The sequence below is a fragment of the Falco punctatus genome (assembly GCF_963210335.1).
Source record: "Falco punctatus genome assembly, chromosome: 4".
Lineage (NCBI taxonomy): Eukaryota > Metazoa > Chordata > Aves > Falconiformes > Falconidae > Falco > Falco punctatus.
Window position 1 is genome coordinate 25,351,711 of NC_137583.1, and position 17,127 is coordinate 25,368,837.

Genomic DNA, 17,127 nt, shown 5'->3' on the forward strand with positions numbered 1-17,127 from the left:
TGTGTGTGCGCGTGCGTGCGCTTGTTTGCCTGTGTGCACGAGAGGTGGGAGGCAGCCCACAGCCCCTGCGCTGCTGAGCAGGACACTCACGTGTCAGTCCAAGAGCCCGCCAGAGGCAGTGGGAGCCCCGGCAGCCCCGGGAGCTCTGCCTTGCTCTCCTCTGCACAGCCTGTGCTCCAGCCCGAGAAGCTGATTTTTTATTTAAGTGCATTTGAAATGCACACAGAAGATCCCCCCAGACCTGAGGCATCTCAGCAGGCTGGTGCCTGGGGCGGTCCAGGCGAGGACAGCGAGGGGCTCTGCTCCCCTGCCAGGACGCGCTGGGGCTGAGGCTGTGGGTCTGCTCACCTGGGGCAGGTGAATGTGTGCGGGGTGGTTGTGCCTCCTGGCAGGGCACTACCCTCACCCACTCCCACTCCTGCTGGGTGGCACGGGAGATGCTGTGGCAGGCACGTCCTCCCTGCTGGGCAGCCTTCCCTTCCAGCAGGCTCCAGAGAGCTCCAGGCTGGGCTGGGCTGGGCTGTGATGCTGCCAATGCATCCTCTGCCCCTGTATTTCCATATTTTTGCTTTTGGCTTAGATTGAAGGTAGGGATTGGTGATGCATGTGAAAACCAAATGAGCCAGCCTGCAAAGACTGTGCAGCCCCTGCTGGAGATTTCACTGGTACACAGCAAACCTCATCTTTCAAACGCTCCTTTTAATTGCACTCTCCACCTGCCATCCAAGGTGGAGCAGTTTCTGGAGCCACCCTTGGGGTGCGGCAGACTTTGGGCTCCTTCATCGTGCTCGTGGCCCGTGGCTGCGGTCCGTGGGCTGAGCCTTGCGGATGCCTGCCCTCCTCGTGCCTCTGAAGGTGGAAAGCTGGCGGAGAGGGGCCCAGTCTGTTCGATTTGGTTTGTTTCCCGTGCAGGTTGCGGTGAGGGTTAGTCTCCCGGCCGCAGGCACATCGATCCGCCTCCCTCAGGACCATGTGCAAATACAGACGGGAGGGAAGGATGCGGCTGCAGAGCATGTTTTCATTCGGTCCTTGTGTCTGCCCCCTGGGAGAGAGGCAGGCAGGCTAGACAGGCACAGCGGTGATGAGTTTACTGAGGGACACAGCTAATTGTGTCTCCAGGTCTCCCTTTTCCCAGCAGGTGCCTGGAGCTTTGCAACCACGGTCTCTCTGTCAACAGAGATTCCTTTTAAAACCTGTTCCAGGAGCTCACGCAGGGAAGCTGTAACCTCGGGCGCTGCAAGCCCAAAGGAGTGAGAAGAGGCTGTCCCACAGCTGGGGGAGACCTGGACCCAGGGCAGGACATGGGATGGCAGGGGTCTGCATGGGTCCCACCCCAGTCCTGCCAGCAAAAAAGGCAGGGCACTTGTGGTGTGCAGTGCTGCTCCTCTGAGCACACTTGCAAACTGAGTTGATTTAATAAACAACAGGAGTGTTTTCCCAGGCCATGTGCTGAGCTGTATTCAAAATACATTTGTACGAACATCAATTTTTAATGCAATTTATGCCAAATGTTGTTGCAAAAAGCAGCCGTTAACATGACATTAATTCAATCACTGGAAATACAGTACGTGCTGCTAAATGAAAACATGTTATTAGTCAATTAGATTAACCGGATGTAACTCTTCCAAACACAGTGTATTATGGTTTCTACATGGTTAATTACATTGCACAAATTAAGGCTTAGCACTGGACACACACATACAATTAATATGTAAGCAGAAAAAACAGCTTGCAATTCACGGTTGAATTCTGTAAAAATTATTTGGAAATACAAATCTCTTGCAAGCTTGAAATAGAGAGACAGAATTATGCTGATATTATAATGGGAACAGGGCAATTTCTAAAAAAGCCAGGAAACGCTTTGCTGCGAGATCACAGATGTTCACGGTTGCTTTCATAGCAAGTTTTAATCTGCTTTAAAAAGACCATTTTAATTTTAAACAGAAATACTCCTGGCCCTGGTGAAGTCCCTCCCTGTACAGGAATCTCTCAGTGCCCACGCAAGCGACAACTTTGCTGCCTCCTTCTTTGTTTGTGTTCTAGGATGAATTTGTGCCCACTTGCGGGGAATAGTGCCAGACTTTGGCACCGGGACCGGGCATTGTGCCTGACAGCCGTGCAACATGCCGCAGGCACCACAAACCCTCTGCACAGCATATGTGCCACCGCAAACACCGCCGGGGGTGGTGGCAGGCGGGCCGGCACCGGCTGCAGCGCATTGCGTGTGTAGGGAGCCCCGCAGCTCTGCCGCCGCTGGGGATCCCCTGGGCGGGGAGCTTCCACCAGTGCCCAACCCCAGACACCCGTAGAAGGAGGAGGCTGTTGTTCCTGGGAGGGTTCGGTTCCCTGTGCTGGGAGTGCAGCTGCAGCCCATCAAGCTGGATGTCCCGGGAGGAAGGAGCCGCACTGTCCTCGGTCTGCGAGGAAGGAGCTGCATCACCCAGCCGGAGCTGCCTGGGGACCCTCCAGCCTGTCGCACAGCTCTGCACCATGCGAGTCCCAGCTGAGGTGGCTGGCATCCTTGGAAGAGCAGCGTGCCCTCAGCTTCCCAGATTCACCAGGGTCAGCCTTGAGCCCTGGAGCAACTCCAGGTGAAGGAGAGAGCTGGTGCTGGCACAGCAGCGCACAAAGCAGAGACAGCTAGCAGGGAGCGCTGCAAATCGAGCAGAACGGCACTGCAGCTCGTGCGTGGTGGTGGCAAGTGGTGTCTGTACCTGCTCGGTACCTCGGCTGGGTGGGGAGTGAGCCCCTGACTGGAGCTTCAGGAGCGTTCCTCTCCTCTGGTCCCATCCGAGACCTTCTCCTGTGTTTCTCTCATGCTCTCTAGCTCAGACCCTCTCCTCCCGCTTGCCCAGTGCGGCTGTACAACATGCTGTTTGCCAGACCTGGACGTGGTGACCAAATCCCCCCTCTCCCCTCAAGGTGCCCCCCTCTGCCCCACTGCCAGCCTTTTCCACCCTCCCCAGGGTCTCCTTTGTGCTTGCAGGGGGCTGGTAATTCTGCCTCTGGCTGTTGTCCCCAGGCTCCCCCTGCCCGGGGACCCTCAGGACCCTGTACTACAGGAACACCCAACTGCACATTGCAAACAAGCAGGTGGTGGAGCTCTGGAAATGTGTTTTTATTGCTATTGTTGCAATAATTATGGCAGTTCATGGAAATGTGACTCTGTTCTCAGATAGCCAATCAGTAATCTCAACAGCACCCCAGCAGTGCTGCGAGGCTCAGAAGGGCTGGGGAGCAAGGCCGAGGTGAGCTGCACCAGGACCATGCTCAGCCTGGCGCTGGTGCCTCCATGTCACCGAAACAACCCCAGTGCCGCAGGGCTGAGGGGGATGTGAGCAGGGTGTAAGTAAGGGGAAAAAGGAAGAGTGATGGATAGGTAAAACACAATGTGCAACACGAGCAGGCTGTGCTCGCAGGCTGCTAGAGGTGTGCAGCGCTAGCTGGGGAGGACCGGCCAGCCCTCGCTCACAGGTCTTGGTACCGGTGCAGAGATGATGCTCTCAGGCAGAGCCAAAGAGGAGCTGTGCAGAGTCTGGGGCAGGGAGAGATGCTGGGATGCTATCCGAGTGATGGACACAGTGTTCCTGTGCAGACAGGCCTGTGCCGAGAGCAGGTTTTGCGCTGCAGTGCGTGGCCAGCGGGGCCGGGTGGTGCAGAGCCGTGCAGTCACTGCGTGGTGTGCGGGGAAACCACTCTGCCCTTGCAGGAGCGGGTCTGCATCCATGCACGTGGGTCTGGAGAGACAGTGTCTGTGCTCCTCCAATTCCTGTACCGGTGCTGGCGGAGGTGGCTGGGTCAGGAGGTGGGATGTGCCACAGGTCAGCACCACCGCACCGCGGTGACCTGTGGGTCCCCGTCACCCCTGGCCCCACCAGTGGCAGGGCGGGTACTGCACTGGCAGCTCCTGGGACACCCACCCCTGCATGCTCCCACCCTGGGGGTGCACAGGGATGCGCACTGATATTGGCAGTCTGCCGGTGATGGGCTGAGATTTAATTTGACATAACCAGGGGGCACAGTTCAGGAACCGAGTCGATGCAGTGGAGTATAGCTTATTGGTTTCACCGGGAGCAGAGAACGATTTGAGCAACCTCTGTACCGCTGGTCCAGACACACACCACCGCACTGTTGACTTAGCAGCCGCTGCTGACAGAGAGAAGTGATAAAGCTCTTGGAGATATTCCTGTCTCATCTGTCTCGGGTAAATCAGAAGGCTGGAAACATCAGAGAAGGCAAAATGCAAAAGCAATAAAAAACTCCTGACTCTCATTGAAGGCAGAAGCTGGTCCAACGTGACCACTGGCAACAGAAAGATTTCACATGATCAGGGGGTTGCTTACTTGAGGAATTGTTGATTATTTAGTGGCTGCTTAAGGGGCTGGGGGGAAAAAAAATATCAAAGCTCCTGCTGTTCTCAGGTTGATGAAAGGACTGCATGCTGCCCCTCCGCAGACCTTGTTTACCACCAGCCTTACCTGCTCAGAGTAGTTTGAGAGATTTCTGACTGCTTGCTCGGAAATAAAAGCAGCCTGAGAATCAATCATTTGTTTACATTGTATAACTTGTTGAAAATCAATTGGCTCCACATGTTGCAGATCTGATTGCATTTTGTTAGCGGTCACAGGGAATGGTTTTCCCTTGACATGCCTGTGTTCGTGGTTTCTCCAATGCATCAATTGTACCAAGCTTTTAGGATAATTGAGACTGAGCAACAATCCCCTTTATAAATATTAACTCTGATATGCTTGGGAAACTCTGCCTCTCTTGGATGAATTTTTAACTAGCTTTTTAATCTATCGCTTCTTGTTAGAACAGCAGGAGCATTCCTTGGTGCCTGTTTCTGTCTCCCCAGCCACAGGAGAGCAGTGTCCCTGCCGAGCCCCTGCTCCCAGGGCCAGGACCCTGCTCCTGCTCCTGCCCAGCTGGGACAACCCCGCCGAGCCGGTGGCCGCTGCTGCGGGCAGGAGGGCTCTGCCAGCCCAGGGGCCGTGGGGATGGGTGAAGCTCCAGTTTGGCAGGGTCCCTCGGGCACCCACCGCCTGCCCGCGTGGTGGCTGTCGGCACTGCTGAGCCTCCTGCCGAGGTTTGCCTGGGAAGCTGCTGCAAGCCGGGCCAGACGTGGGTAGCAGGTGCCATGCCGCTGGCTGCTGGCCACTGGCCATTGGCCACTGGCACGGTGCACGCGACGGCGAGACGAGCCTGGGCAGCCTGCACGGGCTTCAGCCAGCGGGTCGGCTGTAGCTGTGGCTCCCTGGCAGCTGTGGAGCAGAGGGATGGGCCCAGCCCTCACCTCAGCAGCCATCCATCCCCTGCCCACACGTCCTGGAGAAGCATACTCAGCCTGCAGCGTGACTCAGCCCCACTGCCTGCCTGTTGTGATATTCACTGCCAGAAATTCACTGGTGAGAAACCTGTGTGTTTGAAGCCTGCCAGGACTAGTGGAGACCAAAACAATCAACACATTTTCCAAAAGAAGGGAAGGGCTTTGTTACAGCAAGTGCCAGCCAGATGGTCAGAGATCCCTCTGCCTTGCCTTGCCTTGCCTCCCCCTACGCCCCCTTCCCCCTCTCAGCTTCCCCTTCCTCGGACTGGGCACTGACATGGCACAGGCTGGGAGGAAGCGGGGACACAGGGCTGAGAGCAGTCATGTGTGGGCTGAGGAGAAGCTCTGGTTCCTCCCAAGGTGATTGGCATGTAGGGATGTGTTTCCATGTGGGTCTTTGGAAATGCCTTTAGGTGATGCCTGGGAAAAGCAGAGCGCAGTGATGGGGCAGTGTCTGGAGGCAGGTACCCATCCCTGTGCCCAGCCCATCACAAACCACCTCTCAAGCGATGTAGCCTCAGCACCCACTGTGTGGCCAAATAGAAGCCGTCAGAGAGCATGGGACCATCTTGCATCATCGTTGTGATCTGCCAGTGCAAGGAAGGTCCAGCTCTCTGCTGTCCTGGGCTGTTGCATGGCTGGTGCTGTGGTTAATCACATGCTTCTGTCCCTTCTGGCTCCAGCACAAGCCCCAGCCCCTGGACTCTGCAGGCAGAGGCTGCCTGAGCTCCAGCACAAGTGTTCTCGGCGCAGCTCATGAGAGGCTCAGCACCAGTCGCTGCCCTTGCAGCACCATCGTCCCTGCTCCACCAGTGGCAAACCTGGGGCTGGGCTGGTTGTGCCATTTCTGCATATTTTCTGTACTCTTGAATTTCCTGTTCAGGTTCCCCTGTTGGGGACTGAAGGTTTAGGAACAAAGAGCTCTCTGGATGCTGCCTGTATTGGCAGCACAGCTGTGCCCAGGTCTGGATGTGGCAACAGGCAATTTTGGAGAGTGGTGCACACAGGGATGGCTGGCAGGTCCCCTCTGTCTGCTCCTGCGCCCTCGCTCCCCTTGCACGCATGGTCTGCAGAGCAGCGCGGCCCTTGTGCAACCCCACGTTTGAGGTCCCTATCTAGCATGAGCAGACAGTAACACTGTGCTGCTAAGGGGCTGGCAGTCACCCGGAATGCTGAGCTGTGACACAGGCCTGGGAGAAGTGCTGCTGGGCCCTGCTACCCCATCTGCACCCTCTCCTGGGATGCATCTGTCTGTCCGTTTGTCCCCCTCACCCCGTCTCGGTTCAGGGCTCCTGCAAAGCAGCGATCGCAGAAGGGACAAGGGCTCATCTGGCTGCAGATGTCAGAGAGGAAGCTGGAAATAATCCCTCCCCTTGGAAAAACTGGGGGGACGGTGCTGTTTCAGTCATGGGATGCTGCAGAGGTGGGGGACCCCCCACTGGGACCCAAGCACCCTGCATCTGCAGGACCAGGACATGCTGCCAGAGGGATGTCCGCTAAGAGGGAAGGGAAAGGTGCTGGGGGGAGGAAAGGGCTGGTCTGACAGCTCTCACTGCCCCGGTCCCACCACCCAGGCCAGGGGTCCCCCACGGGGGATGCGCTGCCTTTGGCATGGGTGCACGCCTGCGCCCATGGCGTGCTGCCTGCCCTCCCTCTGCGTGCCTTCTCCTCTGCGTGGCGAGCCTGGACAGCCTCCGCAGACCTGCCAGGCTGCAGGCAAAGCGCGGGTGGCAAGAAGCACACAGGTGACAGCATCACCTTGCTGACCCGAGGGCCAGGAGGCTGCACGTGTGTGGTGGGCTCGGCTTTCTCCAGCAGAGGTTGCAGTGCAGCGCGGTGCCAGGGCCCTCTCGGTCTTTCCACCAGCATTTGTCTGGCTGGTTCTGCAAAGCAGCAGGTCAGAGTCCAACAGCTCTAGCTTGTCTTGGTTAAACTGTTTCTTTCCTCCCACAATCAGATGTTGCCTTCTTTAATATCATCTGAAAGTCTGTCAAACTGTGTGTATTCTTGTGAAACCTCTATACAGAAAGAGACAAAAGGAATCAGGGATGCTGTTAAAATGAAAGCCCTACTTTACATTTCAAATACGTTAACAGATTTTTCTCTTCTGTTTTCCTTGGATCTTTAATAAAAGCTTTTAAGACTTTTTTTTTTTTTTTTTTTTTTTTGATGATCATTGCTTCCCAAGGGACGTGCCTGTGAGGATGTGAGGAAGACATTGCAGTCAGAGGTTGCACAAGTCACTGCCCCAAACTAGGCTCAGCTTTCTGGGCTGGTGCTCACCTGTTCCAGCTGAGCAGCTGCCTATCTTTCCACAGGGAAGGCGTGATGGATCGGTGGATCGCCTGGAGAACCCCGGCATCCTGGCTGCGAACATTTGCCTAATAGATGCCTCGGAAACGCACCCTGGGAGCCATGCCTCTCTCCTGAGCAGAAGCTGTTTCTCTCCAGTAAGTATGTAAATCCAGCACATTCCCAAGTTCAGGAGGTTTCTGTCAGGCTCCAGAGGTTGCACACTGCCACAGGGGCTGGGAGACCCCAGGCTAAACTCGGGTGCATCATGATAGGAGCAGCATCGGGTGAAATAACTATTCTACAGCACTTGCTTGTATTACATGGTAACTTTTTTTAAACAATCTGTATCATGCCATGAATATTATTAAAATGTTCTATTAGTCACTAAAGGTGCCGCTTAATCTGAACCGTATGCAGAAATGTAAGTACAAGAAATACATTTAATGTTCTTATAGACCAGGTGGGGGAGGGTGGCATTTATTCCATGCGGAGAGACGGACCCTGGCACAGCTTTGCCCCCATCTGTGCTGCCTGGCACTGCCCTGGGGACACGAGCGGTGGCTGCAAGCGGGCAGATGCCGTGAGAAGGCACTGACACTGCATCCCACTGCCCTTGCGTGACTCCCAGTGCAGTGTGAACTTGTCGCTGTGGGAGCACTCCGTGCCTGCCCCATGCACACCTCGGGGTGGTCCCCAGCCCCTCCGCCCGCTAGCCTGGCTGGTAGCAGGTGGGAGCACCTCCTTTGCAAGGAGGAGAATGAAATTCCTGATGAAACGATGACTGCAGAGCTGTCTGCGAGCCATTCCTCAGTTTGATGCTGGCTGGGCAGGCTGGGGGAGCTCCCTGTGGCTGTCGTGCTGGCAGCCTTACCCATATTTCAGCACTTGGAGGGGGCAGGTTATTTGCCGGCTACTTGGTGTGGTTGCAAAATTTAGTGGAAAAGCTAAAACAAACAGACTGTGGGGTGTCACATTTTGTTAGTGCGACGTGGAGAAGGGTTGTCAAACCTGCAAACAAGACACAGGGGAAGAATGGAATCGACACAAACACTGATCCCTGCCTCCATTGAAAGTGCTCTGCTGCGAGTGGACATCAAAGCAGGGGCCGGGACACCTTTGCTTGCTGCCAAACTTGGTGTTAAAGTCTGGAGTGCTAACCAAAGCTGATGGAAGTGTATTTATTTAAATTGCCAGGATAAATTAACTTTTAAAGCCACAGTCAAAAAGTCTTAAAAGTCTGTGCTGCAAATCAGGGGCATGAATATTCAGGCACATGCACTCATTGAATTAGTTTGTTGCAAACATATTTGGAGGCAGCTGTTCATTTAATAATCAGGGATAATCACAGAAATAGACGACCGGTTACTCCATCTAAATTGCATGGTTAAAATTATAATTTTATAACTCTATCTCAGCAATTAGATTTAATAGCTATGAAAATTCAGCAAAACCCAGTTGAGGAAAAGCTGTTATTCTTTCAATGCAGAAAAGCCAAGGTCAGATTGGGACTGCCCCTATGCCTAACCAGCAGCATCTCTGGTGTCTGGGTCATTTCCAACACTACCCAAAGTGCAGAGGTGAGACTTCTGGGCTAAACAGTCCAATGCTAAAACCGGCCCAGGCAGGGGTTAATTTTCTTGGCGTTACCTGTCTTCATTACAATATTTGTCCCAAGAACAGATTAATTCCTCTCATTCTTTCTGCCTTTCCAGCCTTTTGTCACGGGAATGCATTTCACAGGACTGTAATGTTTGATACTTGCTCTGAGTTATAGCTGTGCCGTATGCTGTAAAAGTTTGACTCTCTCAGTGTTGTACATTTTGATTCTACCCCTGCAGGCTATAAACAACCCAAATTACCTCTTTCTTTAGCTTCCAAGAGGACTAATCCCCTGTCTAGTGCTTTATCAGTCAGTAGAGAAAGAGTGAGACCAACCTGCCAATCTAAACAGAATATATTGAAAAAATCGTATTACCACAATGCAGAACCTTGCCGTAATTCACCAAACAGCTCAGCCAGTAAAAGCCTGATGCCGTGGCTGCCTCTGTTACTGTAATGAGACCAGCAGCAGATGCACCATCCATCCACCCATCCATCCTTCATGCCCCATCAGCCTCTCCTAAGGCACTGCATGGAGCAGGGAGGGACTGTGGATGGCACGGCTGGTGGCAGACTGGTGGCCAGGACCCTTTTTACCATAATAATCCTGCGTCGATGATGGGTGCTGTGCTGCTGGTGGGCTCTGGGTCCCTCTGCCTCCGCCTGGCCGGGTTCCAGCCTGCTGTGTGCTGCAGGAGCGTGGGCTGGAGCAGGCAGGGGCTACACGGGGGATGCGCTGCCGTGGGGTGTGGGAGCTCCCTGAGCTGCTGCCCACTTGTCACTCCATCCTGGCCAGATCTCACTGCGCAGGTCTGGGTGCTTCTCCTGCATTTCCTCCATGATGCCTTCAAGCTTTCCTCCAGCTTGCGGATGGCCTGTTTCTGAACAGCATCATGCAATGCCTCCTGCTCAGCACCATCCCCAGTTTTACTTGGACTGTTTTTACTGTCCCTGCCAGATGAGCTGATCACCCCCAGCCCCTCACTGAGCAGGGCAGGCTGACCGGAGCACTGCCACCAGGCCTGGCCTGCTTTTCCCTAAATTGCCACCCCAGCACCGCTGGCAGCCCAGCTGGGGTGCAGTGCTTCTGAGACGAGCAGGATGTGGCCTCTGCATGGGGAGGGGTCTCTCCTTGGAAAGGGAAGCCAGAATTCATCAGAGCTGCTGTGGGAAGAGCCACACTGGCCCATAACAGTGCCCTCCAGCCTGCAGCAAGCAGCTCTTCGGCTGAAACTCCTCTCCTCTCAAGCATCGAGGCCAGTGCGGGTTGCTCCAAGGTTTAACGCTTTATTAGAAAATGAGAGGTTAGAGCATGTTCCAGAGGAGAAGGAAATTTATTGTTGCCCTGGCCCTGCAGCAAAGCAAAACTCAAATAACCCAGGTGCGGGGAGGACTATAAATCCCCCACTGGCAATCACACTGCTAAAAGGATGGTGACAACCACAGCAAAGTTTGGCCAGTTAATATTTCTCATTTCTGAGTGAGAAAAATAGCAATATTTAAAATGATATCTCTGCTGAATTATGCAAGAAAAAAAAAAAAAAGGTGTCCGCCCTTCTCAATGCTCAGCTGCTGGAGGTGCAGGTTTGCAGAGGGCTCCCTGGGAGCAGTGGAGGGTCCCAGGGGTCTCCTCCCCATTGCCCTCCTGTGCCACAGGACCCCTTTGCTGCCTCCGGGCAGTCCTGGGCAGGTGCCAGCTTTCTGCCTGGCCAGCCCCGGCGGTTTCCTGCCTTGTGTTGGGTGAGGCTGACTCAGCCTGGTGTGATCACTTTGTGAAGAGGAGAGCAAGAGCAGGAGATAGAAATGAGGAAGGAGCGAGCGCTCCAGCAGACAGCAGGCAGGTGGTTAAAGCAGCCAAGGGGTGCAAGAAGGTGGTGTCACACCAGTGTGACCGGGGCAGCGAGCGCTCTGCGAGTGCCTACCTGCCACCTTTCGCACCGCCCAGATCGCACTCAGGGTGAGCTTGTGCCATGACAGCAGCTCGTGCCAGGGACAGGTATGGAGAGAACTGTGCTTCTTTCCTAAGCTTCTTTCATTATCCTAAGAGCTCCGACTCTTTTTCCCATTTAAAGACTTAACTATGAGAAACTTTTACTTTTTAATTTTTATTCCCAGGTGGTTGATGTTTTGAAGTCATATTCATCCACAGATTGAAGGTCCTTGGCTGATGGTCCTGGGAACAGCAGAGAAGATGTAGCAAAAGAAACATTGCAGCTTGATAGCCTCTATAAATTTCCAGCATATGGTTTTGTTTTATGCTCCAGGTGAAAGGAGCAGAAGTCATCAATGCTCCGTCCTGGCTGACCCTGAACTACTCACACACGGGCAGGCCAGGCAGCATCTGTCTGGGACACCCCTGATGGGGATGAAGGTCAGTGAAGATCCTGGGCTGCTTTGGCCTGACATGTTTGCCTTTAAAAAATGATTTTCCACCGGCAGAAAATGCAAGCTGCTGAGGGCATGCCAGGAGAGGATATTTGGATCTTTCTGATCTGATACCTGAAATAACTCACCGTTAGCCTAAGCAACACTTTGGCACAGGTGTTGGCGTGGGCTCCCCCAGCACAGCTGCCCACCCTTCCCTGCAGCCACACGATTCATGAGCTTTCACATCTCTGTCATTAGCCCGTTAATCCAACACCTTGCTCCAGCCTTGCACCACGGTGAGGATTTATGGTTCTTACAGACCAATTTCATTATCCCAGGGGGAAAATCAGCATCTTGTTATGGATAAAATGACAATGAATGAAATGGCCATTAATTTACGATCTTGCCACACAGTGGCACTCAAACAGATTCCCATTAATGGTTTGTTATTATCACCTCCTATACAGGGCTAATAACAGTTCATGAGAAAAACCGCACCTGAGCCTGGGGAAGGCACCGGCTGCCGGGCGTGTGGGACCCTGGTCCCATCCCGTGGCTGTTGGGAGCTGGGGAGAGGCTGGATGCCCATCACACTGGACTGGGTGGGAAAGCAGCAGCCAGCCCTGCTGCTGGGGCCTTGGGACCCCCTGGCTTTCTGGAGGAAGAGGCGTCTCAGCAGCAGATGCTGACGCTGTCCCTCCCCGTGGATTTTTAATTCAGAGCCTTTCTTTTGCAAAGGCTAAGCGGGAAGTGAGGCTGGACTGGCCACATCTTCCCAGGGACAAAGGGACCAGGGGCACAGTGGTACGGGGGCCTGCTGGGCTGCGGAGAACCTCATCCCCCTCCCCACCCCTTCCTTTGGCACTGTGGACAGTCCTGGGCGGTTGTCACCTGCCAGTGAGTAGCTTTGTTGGGTAGCAATTTGATTTTCAATGCCTGTTAATCCCACTCATGGCAAATGAATTTGTGGACTATTGCAGACTAAGGCAGGTGGGATCCCTGCTCAGCTGGAGGACGTGGTGGCAGGGTCCTCACGGTCCCCTGGGAGCCCAGCCCTGCCTGCTGGAGTTGGGCAGTGGCCCTGGAACTGGAGCCAGAGCCGCAGCCGGAGCCGAGCCGCAGCAGGCACAGCGCTGGGGAGTTGTGTGAGCAGAGATTGATCGGCCAGGCATGGAGGGTGCTGTACAGAAAAGGGAGGAAAAGCTGCCAGCTGGGAAAGCTTCCAGGGGAATGGTGTAAAAAACTGATTTTTCTGTTTCCTTGTGGCTCAGAAAACCCAGAAACGTTGGCTTGACATTAAACAACTTTTCAAAAACTTCAGGAAAGCAAAAAGCACTGTAAAACACAAAACAAAGGCTAACCTTTCTATGTGGTTGAAATACTTAATTTGGTCCAAAATGAAGAATGTGATTTCCTTACTGAATCTGTGCTTTTTAAGAACATTAAATGGCGTCAGATGGAAAAGCACCCAAACTTCTGCTTAAAATACTGTCCTTTTAAAGCCAGATAAATTGGCAAACCCGCACTCAATCTGTGAGAAGTTTCAATGTCATCAAATTTGCTGCTTTGCCACAAAATGTGTCATTTAAAGAACTTCTCCTGGCTGCTTTCTTACGCAGGCGTGGATCCTTGTACTCGGAGCTCGCTAGGGACCGCACCGTCCCAAGCCCAGGTGCGATGCTGAGCCACACGCCTCCCACCAGGCAGCATGAGCAGCTCCTCCGGTGCAGCCCCGCACCCTCCACGCTGCTGCAACCCTCGCCCCGCTGCGAGGGAGGGAGGTGGAGGCTGGGGACATTGCCAGGGCCAGCAGATCCCTGTGCCCGGGGCTGGGGGCAGCCGGCAGCAGGGCTCCACACCGCCGTGCTCTCAACTGCTGAATCCAGTGCTTCTGCCCTGGGTAAATTATGCTTAATGTGTGTTTTGCTAAACGCATTTTTTGCATGACAACTAAACATGCTATGAACTGTTCTTCATAAACACATTTTTACAGTAATATAACTGTATAAATAAATGCTCCAGCATATCTCCCAGTGTCACTTTTATTTACATTTTAAGTGACCTGTTATTACTGACCCCTCTGCCATAAATGCCTAATTGAGAGGAGGCCACCGAGCAAGCAGGGCTGATGTGAAAGTGCATTATGCTAAATAATTCATAACAAGCACTGTGGTTGTTGCAGTGATATATGTAAATAGGGGATCCTTATTTTTTAACTTACAGGCTGTGTTGGTTTATGAATTTTAAAAGGACAAAGTCTTCATTCTCTAGTGCAGAACTGAAGAGAGTTTCTTGTTCCCTGAAGTCCAGCCCCCAGTAGCCAGCTTCACAGGACTGACTGTGAGACATGGAAAATGTGCTCACGGACCTCTTTCTGTGTTAGCACGTTTCAGTTCTATGTATTCCTGTGTTTTACTTGTGGCTTGGTGACAGTCCCTGTGGGTGCCACCTGCAGATCCAGAGGATGGAAACTGGCACCCAGGGGTGGGAGCGCAGCATCTGCATGTCAGGGCAGCAGCAGGGTATCCTTCCCTGGTGTCTGGCTGCAGATACCTCAGCCCTAAAAACCCAAGTCCAAGTTTCTCTCCAGCTGGCTGAAGATGCCTCTCCTGCAGGGAGGGACTCATAAGTGAGCCAGTTTGCAGCCTGGACAAAAGCCAGATGAGGTTCCCAGGCTCTCCCTCTGCAGCCCTGGGGTTGAAGCACTTTGCATTTGTTGGGCAGAGCAGAGCACCCCAGTCCCTGGGGAATATGCCTGGTGTCGCGCGGTGCTGAGGTTCACGCACTAGTTACTGCTCACATGAGGAGAGTATTTCCTCTTTATTCCACCTTTTAATTCAACATCATGTTTTCTGTTCCTTTGTTATGAGACTGGGATGAGAGGAGCTCCCAGACTGTCTCTTCAAGACCATTTATTATTTATTCATTCTGTTTCTACCTTGTTTTTCTGTCTCTCTTTATTTGAGAATTTTTCCGGTCCTTGATATTATTCTTGTCCCTCTCTAGTTTTCATCTATTCCTACAATACCCTCTAGAGATAGGGTAATCACTCCAAGAAAATTGACTTACATTCAATGGCAAAAAGCTTCATTAAAACCCAGTTAAGGTTCCCAAAGGTACCTTCTGTTCCTCAGAAATGTTGAGCAAAACTCGTACTTCCAACAAGGCTAACAGAGGAGTTTCAGTACTGCCCTGGCAAGGCTGCAGCAGCGAGTGGGCTCCTCTGCAGCCTGCGGGTGGAGGTGGGCTCTGCCCTTGAGGGTGGGGGGGAGGCACCTTCTCCAACACACACGGGTGGTGATTTCACAGCCCCAGTGATCAGGGTGCTACCTACAGCCTGGCAGCTTTACTCTGGGGCACCCCTGGAGCCCTCAGGACCCTCCATCCGATGTCCAGACTGACTGCAGAGGCCTTTAGCAATCCTGTCTTCTGGCCAGAAAGGCTTTGCAGTCTCGAATGCGACACTGTACCTCGCACCCCTCTGCGTGGGGCTCAGCACCTTGCACCCCTCTGCGTGGGGCTCAGCACCTTGCACCCCTCTGCGTGGGGCTCAGCCTGCCTGCCCACGCTGGTGTGCTGCCATCGACCCTGGCCCACCCTCAGGAGCTGTGGCAGTTTCCCCAGACCTTCGCAGGGGTGTGGGTGGTGGTCAGGCCTCCCTTCCCTGGCCGTGGCTTTGCATTCGCGGTGCCCGTGCACGCCCCATCTCCATGGCCATGAGGTGCTGCTCTGCTCCTGCTTGCCTAAATTGGTGTCCTTGCACGTTTTGTAAATCACTGCTCACCCGCCCTGCCCTTTCCAGCTCATTAACATGTTTGTTAACAAACAGGACCGACTGCAGAGCCTTGACACCACTGCTACTAACCCTAGTGACAGAGAAATGGGTGCTGCTTTCTGCCACAGCCGGTCTGTAGCCTTCCCTGGGAAGCCTTGGGGCAGGCAGGGCAGGCAGGGCAGGGCAGGCAGGGCAGGACTGCCTTCTGGCTGTGGCCAGCACCAGTTAACCAGGCTGGCAGCATCAGTGGGGTGAGCATTGCCAGTGCATTCAGCATGGGGAAGCAGTGGCATGGAGCAACTTGTCCACAGCAGTGCAAGCCATCGGTGGTACCAGTGGGCACAGAGAGCTCACCTCTGGTGCTAGGCTTTGTGCTTTAATCCTTCAGGCCTGCCTTGTGTCTAGCAAATTCCCTCCAGGCTTGCAGGGCAGCTGCCTGGGGTGTCAGAGGGGATTTTGGCATGAAGGAGGGGAGCCATATGGGATGGCACTGTGTGAGGCTGGCAGGGAGAGAGCCGGGGCAGCTCCTGGATGGGGTCAGGGAGCTCCTGCATGCCCACACATGCAGTCTGTCTCGGCCTGGGGGCAACATGGAGTTGCTGCTGGGGTAAAGGAAGGGGGAACTGGGAAAGGGGATTTACCTTCTGCTTAAGCTGTTCTTAATAGCACCTTGTCCTGGTTTCATCTGGGATAGAGTTAATTTTCTTCTTAGTAGATAATAGTGAGTGAGCAACTGCATGGCACTTAGTTGCCAGCTGGGGTTAAACCATGACACACCTGAAGGTTTTCCTGGGGTTCAAGTAGCACTGTCAGGTGTCTATGCAGTGCTCCCTGCAAGCATGGCAAAGCAGTTGGGATGATGATCAGGGTGGGCATCATTTAGTTACAGCAAAAGTCTTAAAAGTGTTGTTAACCGTGTGATCCAAGTGCCCAGCCCTGCATCTCTAGTTTCTGCTTGGCTTTTTGAAGGCAGATGGGGAGCAGGCAATGGGCAGAGCACAGGTGCAGCGCTGAAGGAGTTGGGGGCTGCCCCATGTGGGGGCTGCAGCTGCTGCCCATCAGGGCTGATGGCTGATGGGCTGCAAGGGTGGCTGCCAGGCTCAGTTCTAAAAGGGGAGCGTGCCCTGCCCAGCTGGTGCTGCTGGTGGGCAGCTTCCTGCACACTGTGGTGGCTAGTGGTGTGGGGATTTGCTTGCCAGGCAAGGGTGCATGGACTCCTGCCAGGCTGTTGGTGGGGTGGGGTGGGGTGAAGGGCTCCTGCTCACTGGGGGGGGGGGGGGCAGCAGGAGCAGTGTCCTGCAAGGGCCTCTGCCTGCTGCTGGTGTTGCAAAACAAAGCCAAAGTTCATAGTGCTTTAAACAGTGCACACCCTGCAAGTTACGTTTCCCTCGCTCTTCAGGAGGAATAAATTGTGCTTGTGTAGTATTGCTCAAGAAGGGCGAGGCTGGAAAACTTGCTTTAAAATAACTTAGAAAGTCAGTCTCTTTCCTCCTGCAGCAGAGGAGTAATTACCACTTTGTAAAGCTTTTAATTTTTTTTAACATTGCATATAACTACTGCTGCTCCAGAGTTCAGAGGCAGGGATTTTAAATCTAATCCACATTTAACAAGGCTATTAAAGAAAATGTTTAAGCTGCTAGAATTTAACTGATTACAATATTTAATAAATTTACCCCCAAAAAGATGTCCTTAAAAAAAGAGAAAAAAAAACCCAGCAAGAAGCCAAGATCACATGGCTTTTATATAAGCACTACTGAGAACGCTT

At 53.5% G+C, this 17,127-nt stretch overlaps 1 protein-coding gene and 1 long non-coding RNA gene across 2 annotated transcripts in view; one reads left to right on the forward strand and one right to left on the reverse strand.

Annotated features, from left to right (window-relative positions):
- Positions 1-11,457, forward strand: part of LOC308063956 — a 183,981-nt gene extending 172,524 nt beyond the window's left edge. The window contains exons 5-6 of the long non-coding RNA XR_013928137.1: positions 1-7,776; positions 11,336-11,457. The exon at positions 1-7,776 is cut by the window's left edge and continues 731 nt beyond it. This is a non-coding gene — a long non-coding RNA (uncharacterized lncRNA). The remainder of the gene's footprint in view (positions 7,777-11,335) is intronic.
- HS3ST4 (heparan sulfate-glucosamine 3-sulfotransferase 4) overlaps positions 1-17,127 on the reverse strand; it is a 150,036-nt gene that overhangs the window by 12,365 nt on the left and 120,544 nt on the right. Inside the window, exon 2 of the mRNA XM_080387644.1 lies at positions 1-17,127. This exon is cut by the window's left edge and continues 12,365 nt beyond it; it is cut by the window's right edge and continues 26,622 nt beyond it. The gene's annotated coding sequence lies outside the window, so the exon portion shown is untranslated.